We start from the raw sequence: 26831 nt of genomic DNA, 5'->3' as shown, positions 1-26831 counted from the left end.
CCGGCTGCCCTCCTCTGAGCACTCGCTTCCAAATCCTGTGCCGCAGCCCCTCATGTCCATGTATTTGTCTGTCTATAACATCTTGGCTGCCCTGGAGCTGGGACGCTCCAGGGCAGCCATGCGCTCTATAAATCTAATTCCATTCCATTCCATCTTCTGCAGTATTTGCTACAATGCTAAAAAACCCTCCTCCCTCCTCAAACTCCGGCTCCCTGGTCATAACCCTTGTAGGCAAAGTATTCCTCTGTCCCCTGGGGTGCTCCTCCTGTTGTGGCAGGACCAATATGTCCTCCTCGCTGCCACTGGATTAGTCAACTAACGGCTGAGGCTGCAACTGTTGTGCCTCTGAATTTACTGTTGTGGGCAGGTTCTTGTCAGACCCCTTTAATTGATTGCCTCCTAAGGATTGTGGCACATTAAATACTGGCACTGGCCTGGGTCGTATTTGCCGTGCTGGGGCTGCTCCTACTCTCCTGCCCCTCCCACCTTCGTGAAGCAGGATTCCTGAGCCGGGCCCGCCCCCTGCCAAGGCCTCCCTCGAACCCGTGGGTGTAGACCACTCACCCGGCCGCCTGACGACACAGCCAGACCCTCAAAGCAATGCTGGAGAGAGGGAGCGCGATGACTGGCCTCTCCACAGCGCCAATTGACCGACGTTCGCCACAGTCTACCTGGCGCCTCTCGCCGAGCGCGCCCCTCTTGTGCCTCTTCTTATTGACGACGGCGGCCTGCAAGCCTCTATGGCCCGTCGCACTCCATTCGCCGCCTGCCTCTTCGGTGGCCTGTGAGGGGTCTCTGCGACACCGTCCACTCCGTCCGCCAATAAATCACTTCTTCCCGCTGCCGCTATGACACAGAGCACTTCCTGCAATGCCTCCCTCGTCACCATTGTAAAAGCGGTAAGCGAAAATAGATATAATTATCTAACTTACTTTTTCTGACTAAAATTGCCCCAGCCTCGCCTAAATCTCTCCTACCTCCTAAGCTGGAACCTAAAATGGCGCTTCTCCCCTGCCTAACGCCTACGCACCTACCTAGCGTGCATTGCACATGACCTATCACATCACCTCTCTCGGTCTAACTCATTCGGGTGAAAATCCACGGGGGGACACTGCTTTGCTCGCTCCCCCCGAGAATCCCAATATCACAATTATGAAATTAGATACTCATATAGGACATTACATTCACTGTGTGACCTGATTTCTTTAAAATGTGTGATGCATTTAGATCTATTAATGAAATGGAATCCATTGACATGCATTCATCAAAATGCAGGGGTAGCGACAGTGATATCACATGCCATGTGCCCACTGCCTGGTGTTACAAGAAGCAGCATCACATTAACTTTGACCTGATGACAGCACAGGAAGTGACATTACTTGCCCTTTGAACTGCGCGATGATGTCACGGGAAGTGACATCCCACAATCGTTGACCTCCCTACATCATAGGAAGTGACATCACCTGTCCTTTAAGCCTCCATGAAATCAAAGGAGCAACATTGCATGACCTTTGACTTGGTCCTATCACAGGAAGTGAAGCATCTAACTTTTGGTTACTAACATTACACACAGAGGCTAGAACATCTCTACAGATACGAAGAGGTACCCTATAAACAGAAATAGTTCAAATCCTAATAAAAATGCAGCTGCAAACATTGTTGCAGGCACTATGTTTAGATTTACAATTAAGAAAATGTAGCATTGTTGAAGCACCTATCAAATAGTATACAACAATAGAGAATACACTAATCAAGTGGAATTCAGACATTATCAATATCAAAATAACTTATAAAATGGAAAGGTTGATGGGCCTATAATACTCTAAACAAGTTCACTTTATCATTTGTTTTAGAAACTAAGACTAGCATGTAATCAAATCCAAGTCTTCAAATGTGGATAACAGTGCTTTTTAATGCAGGTCAAGTTCTCCCAGCAACCTTCCTTTCCATGACATGGTACTTATAATCAATACATCGGGAGTATCAAGGGGAATACCAAGACAGCCAGCCCCCCACTCAGTGAATCAATATGAATCAATATCAACAATTAGCTGTCCCTACAGGGATACACTATAAAAAGTTTTTCAATTAGCAGTCCAAAAAGTGTCAAAACAATTTACGACATCATTTTATATAAACCAATGAAATCAGTTGGTCATTAGGCCGCTGTGTATCCTATTTCTAAAAAGAAAGAAATAAACTACCATCCACACACCTTTCATCACAAAAACATTGTGAGAAGGAAAGAAGGCACATCACGGTAGCCACACCAACGGGGGAAAACACTGACTGGTAAAAAACAGAACTAAGAAGTAACAACCTAAATGTGAGTATACTTCCTATGTGTGCAGGAATCGTGCAGCAGTAACGCAACCGGAAGGTATGACGATCACTTTGAAACACTGATGTGGATGACTACAATGTTTTGGGAATAGTTTTGAAAGAGATTGCAATTATAACCAGTTTTGATCCCTTCTGTTTTATTTTACCACCACCACAGGTCCTGGTATAAATTCCATTTGAAAACAATAATTTGGATCCCTAGCCCTGACGAAGTTGCTTCAAACTTATCATTGCAACGAAACATGTTGGCTAGTTTTTCTTAATTGTTGACTTGATATGAGGCAATTTTAACGTGGAAAGGCTTACAGCAAGGAATAAAGATTATGGTTGGCAAGTAAGCTTTACCAATTTTTACTGGTGAGAATTATCTCTTTGGTTCTCACGGGATCCTTGAACACATGCACGATTCCGGCCGGCCCTTTTCAGGGCGCACCGCCCAGGAAGGGGCTTGGTCATTGGCAAGGGGACAAGCAAGCGGCATGGGCTCATGTTGGAACTACAACAGGGGTTATTGTAACAGGCCATTTTGTAGATTTAAGCATGAATGTTCCCAATGTGGAGGTAGACACATGCTCTTTCAGTGCCTTACAGCAACACCAGACACAGTTGAACATAAACCCCAAGAACAAGGCCAAGCAGCAAGGGGAAGGGGAACTCCACTCCCTCCTATACCAAAAGGCTTTTACCCCAATTAAATGGGAATTGATTATCCCTTGGCTGGATATTTACCCTGATAGGGAGGCAGATGCCAAACTATATTTGGGGTTTAGGGAAGGATTCAGAATTAGCTACCAGGGCCCTAGATCCAGGCGTAGGGCAGAGAATTTACGGTCTGCAAAGGATTTTCCGGAGGTAGTGCGAGCAAAATTGGAAGAGGAAGTAAGTTTAAGCAGAGTAGCAGGCCCTTTTGAGGATATGCCATTTGTTCATTTTATGGTTTCCCCTTTAGGGGTCATTCCTAAGAAGACTCCAGGGGAATTCCGCATGATACAGCACCTCTCCTGGCCAGAGGGTAGGTCAATCAATGATTTCATTGCAGATGAGGACACGGCGGTTTCTTACACCTCAGTTGACGAGGCTTTGAGAATGGTAAAAATGTTAGGACATCATGCTGAGTTAGCTAAATGCGATATCCAGTCTGCGTTTCGATTGATCCCGAATCCCGATTCACCCCCTTGATTTTGAGCTCATGGGTATGCAGTTGAACGGCTATTTTTATTTTGACAAAGTTTTACCAATGGGGTGTGCAGTCTCCTGTGCCCTTTTTGAATTATTCAGCTGATTTTTGCAGTGGGTTTTTCAACAAGGGTGCAGTGAAGGTAAAGTGTGTCACTACCTCGATGATTTTTTATTTATGGGACAAGCTCAGTCGAGGCATTGCGAGAGAGCTTTACAAGTCTTTCAGAACATGGCCAAAACATTTGGGGTGCCGTTGGCACCAGACAAGACAGAGGGACCAAGTACACAGATCACGTTTCTTGGAATAGAAATAGATACTGTGGTGATGGTGGCAAGACTTCCAAAGAGCAAAATGGAAGAGATTAAGGGCCATATGTATCATACTTCCATTTAGCGAATTTTAAATAGCGAATCTTAAGGAATCGCTATTTAGAATTCGCAAAACTGTATGTATGTAGGTAATCTAGGAAATTTAGCGATTCCTTACTATTCCTTGTTTGCGAATTCGCAAATTGCGAATTCGCAAATAAGGAATACTTCCCATTCATTTCTATGGGCCAGGAGGCCCATAGGAATGAAGGGGAAATTTGCTAATTGCTATTTGCTAATCGCAAATTGTGCGAATTTTCAAGGGTGCAGGGGGTGTCTCAAGAACACCCTGCTGCACCCCTGAAAATGACATGTGTGCGCATATGGCGCACATACATGTCCTAAGGGCATGCATGTGCGTCACATGCCACAATGAAAAATGCAAATTTGTGCTTATTGAAAAGGAATCGCAATTTACCACCAACTTTCAGTTGGTGGTAAATTGCGATTCCTTAAACCAAATTCGCAAGAGAAAAAAGCTTCTTACATAGCAACACAAGAGCACCAATAACTTTTGAACTACTACAGCAATTGCTGTGGACATTACCTGAGTCCTGTTACAATTTTCATGAAGTTAGGCTTTTTAGATTAGTTATGATATGGCTCTTCTTTGGAGCATTTAGAGTTTCTGAACTATTAGGCTTGAAGAATGAATGTGGGCTATGCAGCAAAGATGTTTATTCGGAGGGTAACATTTTAAGCATATGGTTACGCAAATCCAAAACGGATCAGATGGGGCAAGGAGTGTGGATACACCTAAATGTGACCCAAATACAAGGTTGTTGTCCAGTAAAGGAGTGGAGGGATTTTCAGTTTTCAAAAGGTTTTCTGGGAGGGCCGATTTTAGTACATGAGTCAGGCGAGAAGCTTTCGAGCCACCAGCTGTTGGCGGTCATGAGACGTACGCTTTTATTATTAGGTTTAAATCCAATGAAATATGGAACACATTCCTTTCGGATAGGGGCTACATCAGAAGCAGCTTGTTTGGGGCTGGGTTGGAGCGCGATCAAGAGAATAGGGAGATGGAGTTCAAATTGCTGTGCCCGCTATGTGAAGAAATAAAAAAACAACGAAAATAAGTTGTAAGCATAGTTTTTATGGTTGTGTTTAGTGTTTTTAATGGAACGTTTTCTTTCATCTAGGTGACATTCGGGGTTTGCATCCTGACAAAAAACAAATTTGGATCGTAGGACATTCATTTGTGAAGTGGGCCGCGATTTTTGCTGACCATCAAATCTATGGAAGGAATTTGGGCATCCCCAGCGATGGACATGAACTTTACTGGTGCGGTAAAGGGGGCATGCGTTGGTAGAATGTGTTTCCATTATTAGCAAAGATCAGGTATGACAGAGGTGGCCCTGACATGTTAATACTCCATCTTGGAGAGAATGACCTGGTGGCATTATCAGGTTTAAGTCTGATCAAAAACATGCAGTTAGATTTAGCTGTAATATCCAACAATTGGCTAGGGACCAGTCTGGTGTGGACTGAATTTGTATTTAGACAACAGTGGAGGACGCAAGGAACCACAGTGCTATGGAAAAAGCAAGGAAAAAACTGAACAGGGCTATGAAAATCTTTTGTGTGGGATTGGGGATTTAGACCATAGCACACGACAGCATCACTGGCAGGGAAGGCCATTTGTTTAGAGAAGACGGAGTCCACTTAACCCAATTGGGAATGGCTTATTATATACTTGAAATAAGAGACATGTTATCAAAAGTTTTGAAAGTGGATTTGTGGGTATCTTCCAGAAGGGAAGAATAAAAAAAAAAAAAAAAAACACAACAAAACAAGGAAAGAAGAAAAAAAGGGTTTTGGTTTTGGGTGGGGTCAGGAAAAATCTGTGGTTTTTCCTGAGTGGCGGAATAGGATGAGGTCAAGGTCTAGAGCGGACTTGATCGTCCTTCATGAGAGAGGGTGGCCGGAGGTACAAGATGGGGGAAAAGAAAAGAAAAGATGGAAAAGTGAACGATTTTGGAAACATGGGGTGAATTCATGAAACGAAGTTATAATGGTTCTTGGATCAATACAGTTACAAACAAATAAGTTCAAAATAAATTATATGATTTTGGTACAAAGTGCAAAATTCTATGGTTCTGAAGAAAAGTGGAAAATATAAGTGTTTTTAGGTTTATGGATATTTATGAAATTGCCTGATCTTATTAATAAAGTGGCATTTTATGCTACCAGTGATGTTTGTCTCATTCTGTGGGTCTAGATTATTTTGGGAGATGGGATCCTCGGGGGGAGCGAGCGAAGCAATCTCCCCCCGTGGATTTTTGCCCGAATGGGTTAGACCCAGAGAGGTAATGTGATAGGTCAGGTGCAGCGCGCGCTAGGTTGGTGCATAGGCGTTAGGCAGGGGAGAAGCGCCATTTTAGGTTCCAGCTTAGGAGATAGGAGAGTTTTAGGCGAGGCCCGCCCACCCACTCCTTGAAAACAAAATAATTAATTAAAGTTGTATATGCTATTAATAAACGGTTGTCTGATTAAGCAAATATGTGATACCTGCAATATGCCACTATAGGACAGGAAATTTATTTGTATCCTATATTTTGGTGTGGCGGAATAGGGGGAGGTCAAGGTCTAGAGCGGACTTGATCGTCCTTCATGAGAGAGGGTGGCGGGAGGTACAGGATGGGGGAAAAGAAAAGAAAAGATGGAAAAGTGAAAGATTTTGGAAACATGGGGTGAATTCATGAAACGAAGTTATGATGGTTCTTGGATCAATACAGTTACAAACAAATAAGTTCAAAAAATAAATGATATGGTTTTGGTACAAAGTGCAAAATTCTATGGTTCTGAAGAAAAGTGAAAAATATAAGTGTTTTTAGGTTTATGGATATTTATGAAATTGCCTGATCTTAATAATAAAGTGGCCTTTTATGCTACCAGTGATGTTTGTCTCATTCTGTGGGTCTGGATTATTTTGGGCGAACAAACTGTGGAGACTAAATTACGCTGCTCCAAGGGCAACAAGAAGCAATGGAACTTTCACCTACTGCACAGATTTCTAATCCCACGCTAATCACTGTCTGCTGGTCAGAAGCAATAAGTGGCAGCAATTCTTTTTCTCAAAGGAGGAGCTGGTAAAGCATGGGCAGTCAGTAGCCAGAAGAGCATTTCCTAAAAAGAGGGAGATGGACCTGTGTAATATGCAGATGCCAGCTGCAAGCTCGAACAAAATTTGGTGGGGGGTCGGTGGGGGGGTCATTCACCATGGTTTACTTGATTTATTTTATTCCAGCTTGGCTCCATGCACTGAGCCCTGAAAGGCTATATTTCAGTGCACACATTTCTAAGGAGTCATCAAAAGTGCATCCCGGTAAGCTAGCACTAATGGGCCCACCTTAATCCGGAGCACGCATACACTCTTCACTGGCCATGTAGAGGCTCCTTCAGCACAGAGAAGTACATATATATTCAGGAATCTGTCACAGAACACTATGCCAGACAAGGCATAGCAGGGAATCTTTTTTATTAAAAACATTTTCTATATATTAGTTTGGATGCATTCGATCACTGACAACTGTCAAGTTGCATGTGTTACTTCAGCATCAGAACTGAATAAACTATGGGGATAGAATGAAAAACTAACTTCATCCAGAAAGTGAACGGGTTACTCCCCTCACCCCTGTGTTGAAAGTGAGTGCCAGCAGTCTTCCCGTTACGTCACCTGCTCACACTGACTAGCGTTGATGTAGAGACTTATTCTGTGCTGTTTCCTTGGTGCCGACTAGCCTGCCCATGGTCTAACACACAGCCCCTAATTCCTGTAGAGTGCACAGACAGCAGCGGCAGCCACTGCAGTAGTAGTCATCACCCATAGGCAGGTAGAGACCATAATAGCTGAAATAGTTGCCATACATTCACTTTGCCAGCACACAAGAGCACTCATATATTAAGGACATGTTCTTGTCCTTCTACTCCAGGCCAAGTTGGGAAGGCAGAGAATGCAGGGCCCGAATAAACATCTGGATGGGACTGCAGGCAGTGGGTGCTCTGTCTCTTATTTTTCAGCCGATCAACTTAGGCATGGGTAATTGGCACTGGGCATACAATAGAAAATGCTATGCACAGTTTCTGCCCCTAAGCCCACCAAGCACCCAGATTTGCATGTAAAGATGCTTTTCTCTGGCTTCGTGGCCTTCTAGAATTCTGCACTAGCAACTCCTGCGACAGCCGTTGGCCACCCATTCCTGAACTGCATAACTGCATTCAGACACTCAATGCATCCAGCAAAAACCAGGCCAATCATACATCTATCTTTAAAATGTCTCTCAGGACTAGAGGGTGCATTATTGAAAACCAGTAAAGTCTTCATAACTACTGTTATCCGGTCAGTCTAATCAGTACTTTTCTTGTGTACCTCCGTTGATGAAAGTACAGTGGCTTTAAAATATTTTTATTGTGATTGAGCATGAGCATCTCATACTGTCCCTTCTTTAAATTATGGGACATGAAGTCTCACAGTTTATTTTTCTTTTATATAAGTATTAATATTTAGACTTTAAGCAGTATGCAAATAGAACTGTTGGTCAACAGTGAGTAACAGAAACAACAGTGAACTGAGCTGTATGAAGCATTGCCCGATAATGTCAGTGATGTGTCCAATTCTCTTGGTGTGAACATAACTTCTCAGCCTACCTCCTAATTCTTTTTGACTGTTAAATCAATGTTGTTATTACCATTCCTTAAATCACAGCGAGATTGCTCCTTATTCATTGAATCTCTAATCATTTTGGAATGTGCCTGTGAAGGAGCCAGGTAGGTAACATATTTTGCCATGTGTCGCTAGTTGCCTTACACAACCTGTATTGTAAAAACTCCCCGTTAGTTGCTCATTATGTTCACTGTGCAGAATCAAACTTAATGAATGCGTCTCCCACATAAAAGTTCCCCAAAGAAGTCACAGTTATCTTGTCTGACATTCTGCTATCTCAGGTTAGGAATCATCTAGAAACAAAATACAATAACTGAATTTAATATTCATTAAAGGTCCTATTCAACGGTGTAGTTAAATGTTTAGGAAATAGGAATAAAATGGGGCTTTCAATTCAAAACATTTTTGATATAAAATATCCATAAAAGCACAAATCATAAAATAATAAAAGGGGTGTATCACAATCCACTGTATAAACATAATAAAATAAAATCATACATAGCAATCAATTTAGCATAACAATATTTACAGAAGAAACCCCATAAACCAATAGTAGTATTGTAAACCAATACGCACTGTATAAAAATAGATTCCATCAGGTTCATATTGAGCCTAATCACAACATATACCAAATGATCCAAGCATCATAAAGTGCACATTGAATTTCAAGCGTGTACTAACATTTTTAAGCAGGTACCTACATGGGCGATTAGTTCATCATCTTCTAACTTACGAGTTTTTAAGTAAGCTTCCTCTAAGTGTATAGGTAAAGTACTCTTGAAAAATGGAATCAAAAACTGAATATTGTATAAACTATTACATTTACAAAAAAATAGAAAATGGGGTGTTGTCTGCCCATCCCTATCATCACATGGACAAGGTAATTGGTCCAGATTTGCAGTGTACCCCAAAGGGAAACACAATAAAAATGTAATTGTGCCAGCCCTTAAACGGAACAATAGCCCTCTCTCCCAACGTCCAATTAGTTATACGAGGTAACTTGATGGGGTATTGGATTCATCTGCAATGGGCAAGTAACTTTCTAAGGACTTTCTCTGGACCTCTCTTTTGAATCTTAGAGTTCTGTAGTGATCATATAGAGCCCCCCAAATTACTTTTTTATTCGTACCAACAATTTCATTCGGATTTGTGATACTAGCCCAAACTATCCCTCACTGCAGCAAGCTATGGTATTTCCCTTCCCTTATTACACTTAAGGCAGTCTTAAATATTATCTCTAGTGAGTGACGCTGAGGGATTCCTCTAAATCGCAAGCAAAAAAAGGGCGGGTTGTGCCTTTATATAGTCTTCAACAATATTTTCTGACAGAATCTGTTTTCAAGCTGAATGTTGTTACTCTTTGTGTGTCCCCATATTTCCACGCCATATGTCGCTGACGTGAGGTTCTGTAAAATCTGCCTTGTCCTGTTATATTGTGGTTCCATCACGATTTTGGTGATGTTGTACCGTATTTAGCAAGTACGGCTAATATGGAGTGAATTCGTCATGTTAACTAGCGAGTTCAATACGTATTCAGAGACTTTGTCTCGAATATGGGTTCCATTTTGTTCGTGCCTCCATTTTGGTGTTGCCATCACGTAGGCCCATGGAAGTAACCAAACGAACAAAGTTGCATGGGCTTCTTGTTCATGTACTTATTAACTAAGCCTTTTCTTGACTTTAAGGTGCATTGTAAGGAACTGACCTCTTTATCTGAAACTGACCCTTTGTGAGGCCAATTTCCTTAGTTGATCCGTGTCTGAGATTGAGAGTCAAAGTTCAGGACATCGTTGACTTTTAGCTTTTCTACACATGCCTTATCTTGCTCGGTATCTATCATTGTTTCCCTTTTATGTTCCTTCGTTATATGCATTGTGCTTTCAATTATGGGTTTGTCCGGCTTTTGGTAATTGAATTTGGGACATCCTAATAATTAACTTGTGGGTTGGTACAATGTAAAGTGAGCCTTTTTGGAATGTGATAATGTATAGAAACGTTTTTCTATTGGTCAGAATTTGCTGCAGTGGGTGTCCATTTGTAATGTGAATATTGTGTATAAATATTGAAGTCTTGCTCTACAAAATTGAGCAGTATCTTGAGTTGTACACCGTGTTGTGATGCTGGGATTACTGCTACTAGCTGCAGCTAATAAATTTGATCTCTGACGCTACCTAGAAGTATTCCTTGTCTCTGTTTGCCAAGACAGGAGAACCCGAACACTTTGGGAGTGTCCCTGGCGCCGCTGAGTTCTAAAAACCTGGTTCTTCAGTTGGCGCCCAACGGTGGGGCGACTTCAGCGGTAGCGGTCCAAGCCCCAGGATCGTGAGGAGCCACATGAGGAAATTCTGGAGGAAGGCCGCCACTTCATCGACCCCTGCATGTCGACGTGGACCAAAAGTCTTTGCTGCGAGACTTCCCGATTTCCAACGGCTACGAAGGAATGCTGCCCTGACTGTCGCCCTGTCTTGGACCCTCGATAGAAGCTTTGTAGAGCGAGACGATAGACGGTCTTCTGGTGGCGTGACAGATATTTTGGTTAAGTATAAGTGGGTCGCTCCCCCGACTTTGTTTGGTTCTTTGTTTGGTTCTTTGTTTTGGTTCTTGGTTTGGTTCTTGGTTTGGTTTGATTCGGCTACTGCAGTAATCGAAGTCGAGGGGCTCGTATATTTGCGAGAGTATTGATAGTTGATAACCCCTTGAAGTTTGAAGCTAGATTAGTGAGCTATAAGATACCTGGTCCTAGCAAAATTAGGAAATGGTTTAGTTGTGGTTGCAACAAGGATTCCCGATTGGAGGACTCGTGTCTGATACCTCCGGTTGGAACTCCGACTTATGAGCTCTATTCAAAACACGGAGTGGGTCCTATTACTTATAATGAAGTATGGGTTCGCTATACTAAAAATGGTGGTGTTTTACGATGGCCCCAACATGGTAGTTTCGAATCAAATATTTTAGATAATTTGGAAGTTGTGTTGTTCAAGAAGAAAGCCCGGCCGGCAGTGTTTGACTCTTTCAGCCTTTAGCGAAAGGAAGCCAAACAGAGGGAAAGAAGCAAGCAAAAGAGATAGGAATGATAAGAATATCTCAGTATTACAAGCTGCTAGGCAGTTTAAGGAAGATGGAGAAGAACGTGTGAGTGAAGTCTTAGATAGACAGCGTTGTATGGCCATAGATAAATGTTATCCGGCCTTGCCATCTTCTCATCCAAAAGTGAATGAAGACCTTGAAAAAGATCCTTTGATCTCTCATTTACTGAGATTGCCACCTCGCTATGTGCAGGGTGCTACTGCGCCTCCATTACCCCCGGTTGTTCCACCCTTTGTTGTTTAACCTCCTGCTGTTGTTCAGCCACCCGGTGCTCCACGGTGGCTTTGCCTCCTCCTGCACAACCCATTCTAGGGTCGCCAGCCTTGCTATCAGCTTTGCCTCAAACTCCTTTGCCTTCTGCTTCTGCGTCTTAGACTTCTACTGTTCTTGTCCCTACACCGTCTTTGCCTCAGAATACTTATTCTCCTGTTCTTATGTCTACTTCTTACCCTTCTGCTCGAAAACGAATGACCGAGACTGTTGTTAATCTGTTGTCACCATTGTTTGGGTCACTAAATATGACCCCTGTTTCGGAACGTAAGCAGAGTCGTAGTCAGCTTCCTAGTTCTGAAGAACGGACAGTGTTAGATTTGTTGGCTCGTAGGTGGATTTTAAATGCTCCGAGGTATGATTTGCCAGAAGTTTTGTATGTTTTCTTTCAGTGGGAACCGCCTAAGCAAAGGTATGTTTTTGATGTAATGTGTACTTTTCTGCGTCAGGAATGGGAAGATAATGAGTTGGGTCCGATTCCGCAGGATGTGCTCGATGTTCAGTCGGAGTTTGCTAAAGAGATGATAGGGGAATCTGATGTTACAGATGCCGTAGAGACGATACTTGCTTTCAGATCTAGACTTTCGCCTCGGACATTGTATGAACCCGATTTCTCTGTTAGGAGGAAAGTGAAACAGTACCCTATGAGAGAAGTTCTTCCTGTATGGAAAGAAGCAGTTCAGGCTAATGTAAATCAGGGTATTGTTGCCGCTCCGGCTCATTTTCAGCGAGTATGGGTACATGTCCCTTGGAAGAGAGCAGAGGTCTTGGCCCTTAAGCAGACCTTACCTGACCCTCGTAAGAATCCTGCCTGTTATTACAAGGAGTTGTCCCAGACAGTTGACGCGTGTATTATGAATTTAGCTGACATCGATATGTTGATGGGTAATGTAGTCCCCCAACCTTTGTGGGCGAAGATTCGTCATGAGAATCATGCTGCTGAATTAGGTGATACCTGGGCGAATATTGTTGCTGCAGATGGTAGACAGGAGGGAGGTGCTAAACCTGAACCTCTAGTTTCAGAATTACCAGGTAAAATTATTAATTTGATGAAAACGATGATGCCCGCTTTACGAGTGAATTGGGATAAGTTAGCAGCATGTAAGCAGAAGAAAGATGAGAGTGTATCTGATTTCTTTACTAGGTTTGAAGAGACATTTATTGATCATAGTGGTCAGGATATGAGCACCGAAGGTGGTCAAAGGTTGTTTGTGGATAAATTTGTATTTAATTTGCTTCCCAAACTTTCTAATAAATTAAAGGACTCTGAGAGTTCATGGGCTGTTTCTTCGTCGGCCCAGATATTGGCTACTGCACAATATTACGAGAATAGGGATAAAGATGAGAAGGATAAAGTAGAGAAGAAAACGAAAGAGTTAAAGACGAAAGTTCTTTTGCAGCAAGCTTATCCGCCTCGTCAGAATCAGCCTCAGTTTCAGCAGCCTCCACAATTTCAGAGATTGTTACAGAAGCCTGAGCCCTATGCTCTGCGATTCTTTCCTGGCCCTAATCAGTGTGCTTATTGCAGAGAAGAAGGTCACTATAAGAATAGTTGCCTGGCTTTGTTACAACGTGCAAATGGTGTATCTGGTCAGAGAGGTCGTGGTAGTTTTCAGCAGGCACCTAGGGGTAGGGGACGTGGTGTGATCCCCCAGAATGAGTGTTCCCCTTCCCTACAGAATTCTGCAAATTATTTTGACAGACAGAATGTTCCGAGTGGTCAGTCCGCCTAGTATTATGTTGAGGATTACTATGTCGAAGGTGAGAGTTCTGGTTATAATTATCACTAGGACAGCCAAGGACAAAGTGAGGGAGTAGTGTCAGTTCCAGTAGACCAGAGTGGACCTTATGTTGAAGTGAGTACATCAGGTGTGGTAGAACCTTTTCGTTTGGATACTGGTGTGATGAAGAGTTCTATTATGCACTCTAAACTTCCTGGCGCACATTTGTCTGGCTTGACCAATGTTTCAGTAGGATTTTCAGGCGCCCCAGTTCGTAACCCCGTTTCTAGTCCTTTGTCCCTTTCCATTGGTCCTTGTGAATTGGAAGCTCCACTTATTCTAACGACTGGTTGTGGTGAGAATCTGTTGGGTTCGGGCTTGCTGAAAAGATTGTATGCAACATTGCATTGTTCTCCTTCAGGAATACAACTTACCCTCGGTAAGAAAGTGATTTTTCCAATGTATTTGTCTAAAGATTGTCTGCCACTGGAATTGCGTTCGCTTCCTGATACACTTTGGGCTACAGGTCCAAATGATGTTGGTCTTTTGCAGATTCCTTCGTATGTTGTTACCCTTAAGTCGAATGCTAGTTTGCCTCGTATTCCACAATACAAGATCTCGAGCGATGGTGAGAGAGCTCTTTCAGCGATTGTCTATGATCTGGTTGAGAAGGGGGTAGTTGAGGAAACAAGAGGTAAATGTAAATGTAAATGTACAGGAATTTATATAGCACAAATCACCGAGCGGTTTCTAAGCGCTTGCTTAGGGAACCCGTCCTGGTATTCGCCTGTGAGATAACCCCAGCAGGGTATCCGCAAGGTGAAAGCCAGGCATCCCGCCGCGAGGGGCCGTTGTGGAGATTAAGCAAGCTATTGCCCAGAGTCGCAGAGTGTGAACCCGTGAATCGAGTAGGCACCGGTGCGAGAATTGTCGAGTCCATGGACATTTTAGGACTCAAGACCCCTCCGAGCCGGGAATTGAACCCTGGTCCTGGGCTGACCTCTGCTTCCAGGTCTGCCTCCTCTAACCAGTGAGCCACACTTCTCTAGGTAATGTGTGTAACAGTCCTGTTTTGCCTGTGCTTAAACGTACTGATGCTTCTCAGCAACCTGTGTACCGGTTTGCGATCGACCTTCGAGAGGTCAACAAGATTGTCGTGCCACAGTTTCCTGTGGTGCCTGATATCACTGCTTTGTTGACTTTGATTCCTGCTTTGGCAGCTTGGTTTTCTGTCATCGATTTGAAGAATGCTTTCTTCAGTATTCCTATTGCTGAGGAGAGCAGGGATATTTTTGGCTTCTCATTAGGAGGCCAAAGCTTCCCGTTTAAGAGAGCTCTCCAAGGTTATTGTGAAAGTCCCTCCATCTATAGTCAAGCGTTGAAAACTCAGCTTTACGGTTTTGTGTTACCTGTTGGTGCTACTCTTATTCAGTACGTCGATGATTTGTTGATTACTGCTGATGATGAAAAGATTTGTAAAGAGGCTACTCTTTCTTTGTTGCGGTATTTGTCTGACCTTCATCATAAAGTGTCACCTTCAAAGTTGCAATATTGCCGCCAAGAAGTGACCTACTTATGTCATCTCTTGTTGAAGGAGGTTGACCCCTGAACGAATTCAAAGGATTGCGCAAATGAGTGTGTAATCCACACAGAGAGAAGTGCGTGCCTTTTTAGGTATTGCATCGTATTGTAGACAGTGGATTCCTCATTTTTAACTGTTGGCGAAACCTCTGTTAGCATTGACTCTGAAAGATACTCCGCATCCTCTTTCTTGGTCTGACGAATGTTAGAAAAGTTTTTCTGAACTATGCGATGCATTGTGTTCGGCTCCTGTGTTGGGTACCCCAGACTATAGTAAGCCTTTCACGTTGTACGTGCACGAGAGAGAAGGTTGTGCGTTGTCAGTGTTGACACAACCATTTGGGGACAAGCAGCGTCCATGTGCGTATTTTTCAGCAACGTTAGACCCAGTTGCTAAGGTGTTCCCGAGTTGTTTGAGAGCTACAGCTGCAGCGGCTGTTTTTATCCGACTGTCTGCTGGTTTGGTATTGGATAATACGTTAATTGTAATGGTCCCACATGCAGTGGATACCTTATTAAACAGGACTAAGACACAGCACCTTACTAGTGCACGTCTGTCAGGTTACCAGTTGACATTGTTGGCTAGTCATGTTCACATTAGAAGATGTAATATGCTGAATCCAGCTACATTGTTACTGATCTCTACAGAGACAGATCCTCAGGAACAGCATGATTGTTTTCTTCGTACAGATGAAGAAACAAAAGCTAGAGTTGACCTAAGGGATACTCCCCTTATGGATGTTGATGGTACGCTGTGGGTAGATGGTTCGTGTTTTAAGCTTCCGAATGGTGAGACAACTGCAGCGTATGCTATTACAACCTTACATACATTTGTTGAGACAGCACGCATGCCACAGATTTCTGCGCAAGCAGCAGAGTTGATTGCACTGACTAGAGCGTGCGTGTTGTCAGAAGGAAAGCGAGTGAATGTTTACACGATAGCCAGTATGCGTTTGGTGTTGCCCATAGTTTTGGGCGTTTGTGGAGAGAGCGTGGGTTCCTTACTTCGCATGGGACAAAAATACAGCAAGGGCAGTTGGTGAATGAACTTTTGGAATCTCTTACTCTCCCAAAGCAGATTGCAATTGTGAAGTGTAGTACGCATAAGAAAGTTGTGGACAATGTTGGTCGAGGGAATGCGTTTGTGGATGAAGTTGCGAAGGAAACGGCGAAAGACATGATGAGCCGTATGTATGTTGCAGGCCCAGCTAATTGGGTTATGGCTGGTGGAATGTGTGAAGACACAATAGAAAGTGTGAAAATGATTGAGGCTGAAGCTACAGAGAAGGAAGGAAGTACGTGGAGAGAGACTACGGGTATGATGGATCCTACAGGTTGTTGGGTTGAGTTGTCAGAACACCAGCGATGGTTGTTGCCTGATGCGTATGTGCTCCCAGTGGTCACAATGGCTCATGGAATGGCTCACATAAGTTCGAAGGGAATATGCAAGTTGTCAGCACCAATTTGGCAGAATGCTGGAATTCCGAAATGTGCAGAGAACGTGGTGAAACATTGTATGATTTGTCTGAAGTGTAATCCTGGCAAGGGAACTCCAACTCCAGCTGAACATTTTGCTCCTCCAACGTATCTGTTTGAAGTGATACAGATAGACTACATTCACAGGGAGAGATGCAATCATTTGAAGTATGTCCTTGTGGTTGTTTGTGCCTTTTCCAGATGGATAGAGGCTTACCCCCTAAAGGATAATACTGCCTTGTCTACAGCCAAGGTTTTGCTCAAAGAGTACTTCCCTAGGTATGGTTTGCCGAGAATTGTATGGTCGGACAATGGGAGTGAATTTGTGGGTCAAATCATGAAGAAAGTGTGTTCTGGTTTGGGAATAAATCAGAAGTTCCATGCAGCGAATCACCCCCAGTCTGCTGGACTTGGTGAATGTTACAATGGGACCTTGAAGCTGAAATTAGCTAAGGTACAAGCGAGCACTGGTCTTACATGGCCGGATGCCTTGCCGTTGGCTCTTTTGTCAACAAGGACGACAGTGCATTCTCGTGTGGGACTTAGCCCATACGAAATAGTTTTTGGTCGTCCTGCGAATGTTTGGGGTGTGCCTCGTCCTAAAGAATACAGCAGTAATGAGTACCCTATGTTGGTGGATTACTTACATGACTTGACTGCTAAATTACGTGTTCTCCACCGACAGGTCTATGACAGTTTGCCGACAGCTACTACAGATCCAGGACATTCAATCCTACCTGGACACTACGTTTTGGTCAAGAACTTCCAGCGTACCAAGAATTTGGAACCTAGATGGACTGGTCCCTACTTAGTCCTTTTGGTTACTAAAACCACTGTTAGAGTAGCTGGCAAACAGAACTGGGTGTATGCGACCCACTGTAAAAAAGTTCCTTTGCCTTTACCGTATGATCAGTGGGTGAGGGATGGTATAGCTGACACAGATTGCGAGAGAGTCCCCCCATCTGTGCCCTTTAGTGATGCTCATTTGACATGGACACGGTCAGAACGCGAGGATGATGATGTTCTGCAAGCTGCTGTGCCTCCTCATCTTAAGATTGACACCACTAATCCGGAACTTTTATTTTAGGATCCAACTGTACCCGATAAAGAACGCTACGATTTCAGACCAAGAAAGCTTGTACATATGGACAAATAAAGTGAAACTGAAATATTTTTTTTTTAGATAGTGAATTTACACTTTGGCAGATCAAGAAACTTTTTTTATGCTTTTTCCTTTTTCTAGTCACCATCCGGACTCCGCTTCAGGGTCACGGCAGGAAGTTCTTAAGGGGTGAACCGCGCAGTGACACAAGGTCCGTGGTCCAGGGTCGTTAGTACGATCTTAGTACACACTTAAGTGAAGAAGGTAACGACCGTGAGCAGCACGTTAGAGGATGGAGTTTTTTGATGCCGACCAGAGTGTTAAGAAAGTAGATTCTAAAGTCCAAAAATGTATATTGGTTCGTAGCAAATGTTTTTCAATACTGTGTTTTCTAATGCTTTTGACTATTGCGTTAGCTTGTGTGGGTTGGATTTTCTATGCCACACAATTGCCGCTTACATCTACCTCCCAACTTACTCTTTATTTTTCTACTGTTTCTCCACATGAGTTTCATACGTTACCTGAACATGAACAGACACGAAGATCAGAATTTGTGAACAATTTGTTTACACAAATGTTACATCAGCATCAGTTAGTCATTAATACCACAAATTGTTGGGTGTGTGGTCTTATGCCACATACGACAGATAAGGGAATGCCATATTTGGTTTTGCCTTTTTCACCTAATGGATCAGTTTGGACACTTCAATCATTGTTTATCTATGCGTATGAAGCCTCTCCAGTGCGTTCTGTTAACGATAACGTGAGCAAGAATGCTTTGATACGGGGAATAGTTGATATGATTAGAGATATTGACGAGTATAATGCTATCCCCAAAGATGAGGTACGGGCATATGTCGGTTGGAATAAAACGATATATAGTGTTAGTTTGACTGAGAAAGAGAGACAGAAAAGGTCTCCTCCGATTTGGGTTGTACCCCACCGTGGTCATCTTTGCTTACAAGGTAATGGTCAGAATCCGAGAGCTCAGCTCTGTAAGAGTGTGTGTGTTCACACATAAGTTTATACGTCCCAGAAATCTCCTCCGTTTGTGCCAGCCAAAGGCACGTATTTTGTCTGTCATGACAGAGCATATACATGGTTGCCGTCTGATGTTTCAGGTACAAGTTATGTAGTGTTTTGCTTCCCCCTACATACACAGCTGCTTTTGACTACCATAAGACAAGATTTGGTAGAGGTATTATCGATGCGAAAGATACTGTCGCACAAGAAGTTGGAGACTACTTTAAGGGTTTCCTACCCTTTTGGGGTCCTATGGCTAATAGTAGGAATATTCGTCAGCTTACGAGAGTGGTTGAGGCCACTATAAATGAGACTGCAGGTGCCCTTAGCAATATTACAGCTGAGCTTCAAGCGGATCGCCATATGACATTACAGAACCGCTTTGTTCTAGATATTATACTTGCAGATGGAGGTGGGGTATGCAAATTGATCGTTTTCATACCAGATAATGCCCCGACAGTGTACCAAGCCATCCAGAAGTTGCGTAAGTCTGCTGAATCTATACATGTAGATGAAGGTAACTGGTCATTGATGGGATGGTTATGGGAATTGCTATCCAAATGGGGATGGAAGGTTCTGATGTTCCTTGGTATGGCGTTAGCTATCCTTTTCTCGTGTTGCCTATGCCTCCAGTGTGGTCCCGCCATTTGTAGTCTTTGTGCTACAATCTGTGTGAGAAGACCCGTCCCGAGAGAAGTGAAGGCTAATAAGATGATGTTACAGCAACACCTTGATGACCTGATGAGAATAGACATAGACCTGTATTCAGACTGACGTGAGTTTAGGTTATTGCCTACGTAATGGCAAAAGGAGGGTCTGAGGTTCTGTAAAATCTGCCTTGTCCTGTTATATTATGGTTCCATCACGATTTTGGTGATGTTGTACCGTATTTTGCAAGTACGGCTAATATGGAGTGAATTCGTCAGGTTAACTAGCGAGTTCATTACGTATTCAGAGACTTTGTCTCGAATATGGGTTCCATTTTGTTCGTGCCTCCATTTTAGTGTTGCCATCACGTAGGCCCATGGAAGTAACCAAACGAACAAAGTTGCATGGGCTTCGTTGTTCATGTACTTATTAACTAAGCCTTTTCTTGACTTGCATTGTAAGGAACTAACCTCTTTATCTGAAACTGACCCTTTGTGAGGCCAATTTCCTTAGTTGATCCTTGTCTGAGATTGCGAGTCAAAGTTCAGGACATCGTTGACTTTTAGCTTTTCTACACATGCCTTATCTTGCTCATTATCTATCATTGTTTCCTTTTTATGTTCCTTCGTTATATGCATTGTGCTTTCAATTATGAGTTTGTTCGGCTTTTGGTAATTGAATTTGGGACATCCTAATAATTAACTTGTGGGTTGGTACAATGTAAAGTGAGCCTTTTTGGAATGTGATAATGTATAGAAACGTTTTTCTATTGGTCAGAATTTGCTGCAATGGGTGTCCATTTGTAATGTGAATATTGTGTATAAATACTGAAGTCTTGCTCTACAAAATTGAGCAGTATCTTGAGTTGTACACCGTGTTGTGTTGCTGGGATTACTGCTACTAGCTGACGCTAATAAATTTGATCTCTGACGCCACCTAGAAGTATTCGGTGTCTCTGTTTGCCAAGACAGGAGAACCCGAAGACTTTGGGCGTGTCCCTGGCACCGCTGGGCTCTAAAAACCCGGTTCTTCAGACAGAATGCCCTGCATTTTATACATTTTTAAAAGTGCCAATATTATCCCTGTCTTTTTAGGTTGTGGTAGAGAAATGATTGAATTAATGACTTTGGAAAACTTGTTCCTGCTATATGTCACATGGTCTACCCAAGAACCATTGGCAGAGAAAACAAGCCCCAGATAGGGCAAAGTGCTAGTGCAATAAATTTTTTGGTCATCTACAGTAATAGAGTTTAAAAGATACTTTTTTGGCCCACAAGACATAATAAACAATTATTTAAAATTGGTACACAAATCTAAACTTCCAATAAAATCCACAAAACCCTGCACTAAAATTCGTAAAGCATTCGGTATTTGTCCCATTAAAATAGCATCATCAGCATACAATAAGGAGGGGACTAAATTGCCATTGATTTTAGGGACATCATTAGTGAGTACGATCAGAGATTTATGCAAATTGTTAATATATAAAATAAAAAGAAGATGGGCCAAGACACACCCCTGCCTTACACCTCTGTCGACTGTGATCTCCCCGGAAGCGTGTCCCTCTTATTGATCCTCACGCGAGCTCGCAGATCCCTGTGCAAATATGCTCAAAAATGGACTAAAGCCTCATACAAACCATTTTCTTAGAGGATAGACGATAAACGGGACCTGTTAACAAAGTCAAAGGCTGAGGTATGATCCATAATAGCCAAATATACAGGGGTTTGCTGGGCTACAGTATATTTCCCAATAACTAGATTGTGATTCAAACATTGTTCAATAGTGCCCACTTACTTCAATGGGACTTTCAGAAAGTTACCCTTTCCCTGCCTGAAACCCCCAAGGAAATTCATTTTAGCCTCCAACTGCAGCCCTTAATGTGCTCAACTCCTGATGAGGAGTGGAACCTGCTCCTGGGACATAGACAAGGGCCTGAGCATGGGAAGGTGTTTTTGTTCCTCTGGCAGGAGGACCATTTCAGCCTTGTCCATGAACTTCATTTCAAAGCAGCCTCCCCTGTCACAAGCAGATGTCAGGTGACCTTTGGACTGGCCCCCTTTTTTTTTCCCCCATTGAGAAAGTCACCAATCCCAGTTGGTAAGTAGCTGCCACCAACGTTGCTTTGGAATGACTGTAAAGCAGGTGCTGCTCATTGCCGTAACAATGCCTCTGGGTAAGCATAGAAGGTCTGTGAAGAGCGTGCAGGGTTTCACCATCATGGAATTAGTGAGTGAGGGGCACTGTTGGATTAAGTACAGTAGGGCACAAAGGAACTGCTTCAAAACGGGTGTGGTTACCCCTGCAAATGTTTACCATTTTGGTTGGGGTGGGGCCAGTAGGCACCCCCACCCACAAGCTTGTGCCACTTATTCATGTGGTATCACCTGGCACCAAATTAAGAACACTACTGAAGCTGTGTAAAAACAGAAGAAGGACTACACCTGCTATTTGAGACTGATGAGAACACATTAAGGTCTGGACGTGCTCCCACTTGTACCTAGTACAAAGAAGTTGGCTCCAAGAGTCAGTTGACTTACCTCCTGTGTAGGCTACAAGGCAACATCAGACTGCATGAGGCCTTTTCCTGAAGAGCCCAGCTGGTCAGTACCAATTGGACTTGTCCTGCTCCCTGCTGGTGGCCTCTTCTGAAGTGAGTCTTTATCCCTTGGTGTTGTTGCTGAGGTTCTGAGTGCCTTGGCAGTGTCTAACTGGAATTCTCCTAACATCTCTGAACATTTGAGACATGGAATCATTTTGGACTTCAGGAACTTGGAGGGCCTGGACAAACTTGCCACGCTGATCCAACACAGGTGCATTTCCAGTGGGCTGCAGAAACAGGTTTTCTCATTCAGAGTATCTCCACAGCAGCAAATCCATTTCAGTGAGACTTCTTTGAAAATGTATCTGGCCTTGTAGAGCCCTCTTCAGATACAGCCAGCAGCCTAGCCCAAAAGGAGGATTTAGAGCTCTGAAAAGGAGACTAAAATGGGCAAAGGCATCAAAAATATGAAACTGCTAGAGGACTTCCCTTAACACGAAATTCCAATTTTCCTACTATAAGCTTTTCCTGCCAAAACCAACAGCTTCACCAGGACCTCTGCGAATGCATATCTGTTGCTCTGGAGCCCTCTACGGATACAGCCTGTTGCCTTGCACCGTTTAAGTATATTGACATCTAGATAAAAGACTAGGGAGTCTAATATGATGGCAGGCGGACATCGCCCCGGGAAATGGGACTGCCCGCTAAGGGTGCGGCGGCCCCGCATGGGCAATTAGCATGCACCCGCCACACTGGCGGGCGCATTCCGCATTTTTTGCATTGCGGCAAGCGGTGCTGTCAGCAGCACCCGCCGCAGTACAAAAAAGGCATGTGTGCATTTGCACACTCTATGTGGCAGGCACTCGTGGTGCCGGACAAGGCCATGTGCCCCTCAAACCCCCAACAACTGAGGAGACTGCATGCCTTTGCCACCACGGAAAGGCTGCTTCCCGCTGCCATCATAATATGGATGGGGTGCCTAACAGACACCGCCACCATATTCAACCCTTGTCAGCCAGGTTGACTCGTTTACCGGGCTGAAAAGTGACAGATGGTCTTCCCGTTCGCCGTGCTACCCCCCCCCCCCCCGCCATCATAATATGGCGGGGGGCAGATTATGGCAGGTTGGGCAGATTGCCACCGCCATGCGGGCGGTGGCGATCCGCCCGATATCACAATAGACCCCTAGGTCTCAAGATAAATTAACCAGATCAAACCTGGTTGGTGTAGTCAATCTGCACTCCATCATGAAGAAAATGAGTTTTCACTAGGTTCTATTAATTTCCTTACATTCCTCCATTCCTTGACATCTCGTGACAAAACGCTGCCTACAGCCTCCATTTCTGCTGACGCTCAAAACTATCACATACCCAAGTCCCCCTGTTCTTTGCAGTTAGCAAATTCATCAACAGAAAGCCATGAGACACCTTCGCCCTTTGTAAACAAGCTTCTTTTCCATCTTCTGCTTCCTGCTTAGTAAACATCCTTGACACTGTGATCAGGTTATCTGGACAATGGTCTGACTGACTGAGCCTTGATCAAGCTGATTGAACAATGGTCTGAATGCCGAGCCTTGATCAATCTGATTGAACAATGGTCTGAATGCCGAGCCTTGATCAGGTCATCACCTACAAACATCGCCTTGATCAGGTTATCAACTGCAAACACTGCCCTGATTGTGTCAGTGTCAACAAGCTTTATTCGAATTCAATGAAAAATTCATAAAAGCATACAGGGTAAAAAACACAATAAGAACAAACATCAATTATATTCATTATAAGGTCACAATCTGTGCAAAGATAACAACAAATCATTATACTATTAAAATCATTTTTACAATTCATCGTATGCAAACCCTAGCAGCTTAGTTGAAGGGCATGGTCGTAGCGAAATCAATTAAATCAGTTGCATTAAAAAGTAAGGTATATTTACATGCTATAGTGACACATTTAAAAATAAAGCAGATATGCTTCGTAGGGTGAAAGGGAGAAAAATACATAAGTTATTCCTTTGGTAAAGACCATCCATGGACTTAATGTATGTCATTATCGATTTCGGTTACTTACGCGAGCCCTTCTGTAAAGGGTTTAACAGGTCAGGGAACCAGGTCTATGCCTTAGAATAAAGGAAATCGGTTATGGGTAGGCAGTGTATGTTTGCTAGATGCAGCACCAGAGTTAACCATCCCAAAATTATTTTATTAGTATGATCTTGCATAGGGCATGTATGTAGACCTTGGGTAAAAGGCATGTAGTTCCCATGTTCCGATTGAGCCATCACCCATTTGTGGCTGCCAACATCGGAGATGTTGGATGACTCGAGGGTCCCTAAAGTTGACCAAAACCAGGTCTCCCGGTATGTCCTTGGCGATAGGTCCCAACCACCCTACCCTTCTAACATTTAAAATCGTTCCATCGATATTGGGTGGTAAGGGTCTATTCTTTGTCAACCAGAAGGACACCTTGTTAGCCAGGTCTGCTGGTCTTTCAATTTTACTATTAGTGAGCTCGGGCACGCCGGAGAGGATAGACACGAAGGGTGCTGCCTCCAGTGGTAGATCTATATGTTTAGCCCTTCTTTGCGTATTACCGTAGTTTTGGGACTTCCCCTTTTTCGGCGTGAGTGGTTTAATCTGCCCATCTCTAGATACAGGAATCTGGGCTATTGAGGGGTTAGATATGACTAATGTTTTAGATTTATTGGGGGCAAGTACATGAGTTTGTATGATATTACTTTGAACAGGGAGGATGGGGATATCAGTAGTCACTAGGGTCTCATCTTGATTCTTTCCTTCAATACTTTTTAAGATTGTTAGGTTTGCCCTGGTGGATTCCTCTATGGAGCAAAGCTTTTTCCCTATTGCCCAATTCTTTTAACCAGTGGGGAAATTAAAGACCTGACCAGGAGGTCAATTTGGGCCAGTAGTTCAGATGTTGTGGCATTTGCAGTCAACTCCAGATTTGAACATACCTCTGATGTTTTAAGGGTGTTGTTAATTCCTGCAAGGGGACTTTGATGCAATCTTTGTATTTTTGCTAATCTGCCCCTTTGTTTGGGCCCTTTGCGCTTTCTATTTGGGTAGGGTACCTGAACATTTACTGGCTGTTGTATAGTGTCTGTGGGTGTTGATAGAGAAGGAGTACCAGGATGGCTTGAGTTTATTTGAAATGTGGTAATAGACTGGGGGCTAGTATTTCGCATTGCACCTACAGAAGCATTTGTTGAGTCATTTCCGTTTTCGACGTTGGTATACACAGTTTTACAGAGCATATTTAGTTCATCCAGTAAAGAAAGATTTTGTATTTGGTCTAGTGGCTCCATAGCTGAGTGGTTGCTAGATGTGGATTCTATACAAAGACTCTTTTCTACTCTTTCTATAACGGATTCGATAGCCAATGTGGTCCTAATTAAATAATTGTCCAATGTCCCTTTCCGTTGCCCCCCCTGGGGTATGTTATTCGTGCGAGGCCCTTTATCTGTCATAATATGGACAGCTTTATAAAAATATATATGACAGAGGGCTAAGCAACAGCGCACGTACATCAATAGTCTAACAACAGGGAGGTAAAAGGGTAGACCAGTAGAGGATACCGAAGAAAGTATAATTACAGTCACTTTAATGGATATGTTAGTACAAAGTTACAAAGTTACCTCCAGTTTTCCATTGAACAAAGAGGAGAAAATCGAAAGGGGGGTGGCCCATCCCATCCTCCTCGTACCTCTGAGGGCCACAGAGGGCCCGCCCTTTGCCCGGGCTTAGCCCGACGCAGCTCCCGCGCGCTCCCGCGACGCGGAGGACAGTGATGATTTTAAGGCGCCTCCTGGCACTTGGGAGATGCAGTCTCTCCGTGCCCCTCGATCTCCCCTCCTCTGCTGTCGCGCTGGTGTTGGAGGAACGGCAGAGAGAGACCGGGCACTGCGTGGGCGGTGCAAATGTAGTCTTCCCCAGTGGCAGGGACGGTGTTTCCCCCGGCGCTAACACGCTTTCAAACAGTAGCCCTGCTCCACCGAGGACAGTGATGATTTTAAGGCGCCTCCTGGCGCGTCATCCCCCGGCGTCAGCTGCACAGCGCAAGGGCACTTAGGAGATGAAGTCTCTCCGTGCCCCTCGATCTCCCCTCCTCTGCTGTCGCGCTGGTGTTGGAGGAGCGCCGACGGCAGGGAGAGACCGGGCGCTGCGTGGGCAGTGCAAATGCAGTCTTCCCCAGTGGCAGGGACGGTGTTTCCCCTGACGCTAACACGCTTTCCAACAGTAGCCCCCTGATTGAACAATGGACTGAATGCCAAAAGAGTGGAGTAAAAATGTATATAAGGCTTGTTTGCTGTGGAGTAAAGCAGCAGCCTCCTGGGTTTTGTCTCTGACTAGCTTGGGACTCTGTTCCATAGCCCGGGCTATTGTAATAAAGGTGGTTCTCCCTGCAGACGAAGGTTTACAGGTCCACTTTATTATATAAGGAGGGTAAGAGTAGACTTGGGTGATTCCCGCACCGCCAAGCTCCCACTCCTCCTTGAGGTGGGCTTTTCTTGGTTCTACAATCACAATCAGCCTGAAAGAGCACTTAAATCCCAATCTACTGTGACCATTGTTGATGTTTAGCATTTTTCTATGCTATTTTTACTTGAAGCTTTAAAAATTCCCATCTTCAGCTCCCTTTATTAGATGTTTGTTGTTTTGGTGAAATTTTCCTCATTAAATCATTCACTATGTTCATATATTAGAGTACGATTTAATTGTAATGTGTTTTTGGCTTTTTAACTGTTTTGGTACTTCTAAAAGCTTCACACATTTCATTAAATTAAGCCAAACTGCTCTTTGTCTTAGCT

The sequence above is a fragment of the Lissotriton vulgaris genome, chromosome 3_1 (genome assembly GCF_964263255.1).
Source record: "Lissotriton vulgaris chromosome 3_1, aLisVul1.2, whole genome shotgun sequence".
In the NCBI taxonomy this organism is placed as follows: Eukaryota; Metazoa; Chordata; class Amphibia; order Caudata; family Salamandridae; genus Lissotriton; species Lissotriton vulgaris.
Note: the sequence above shows the minus strand (reverse complement) of the source record.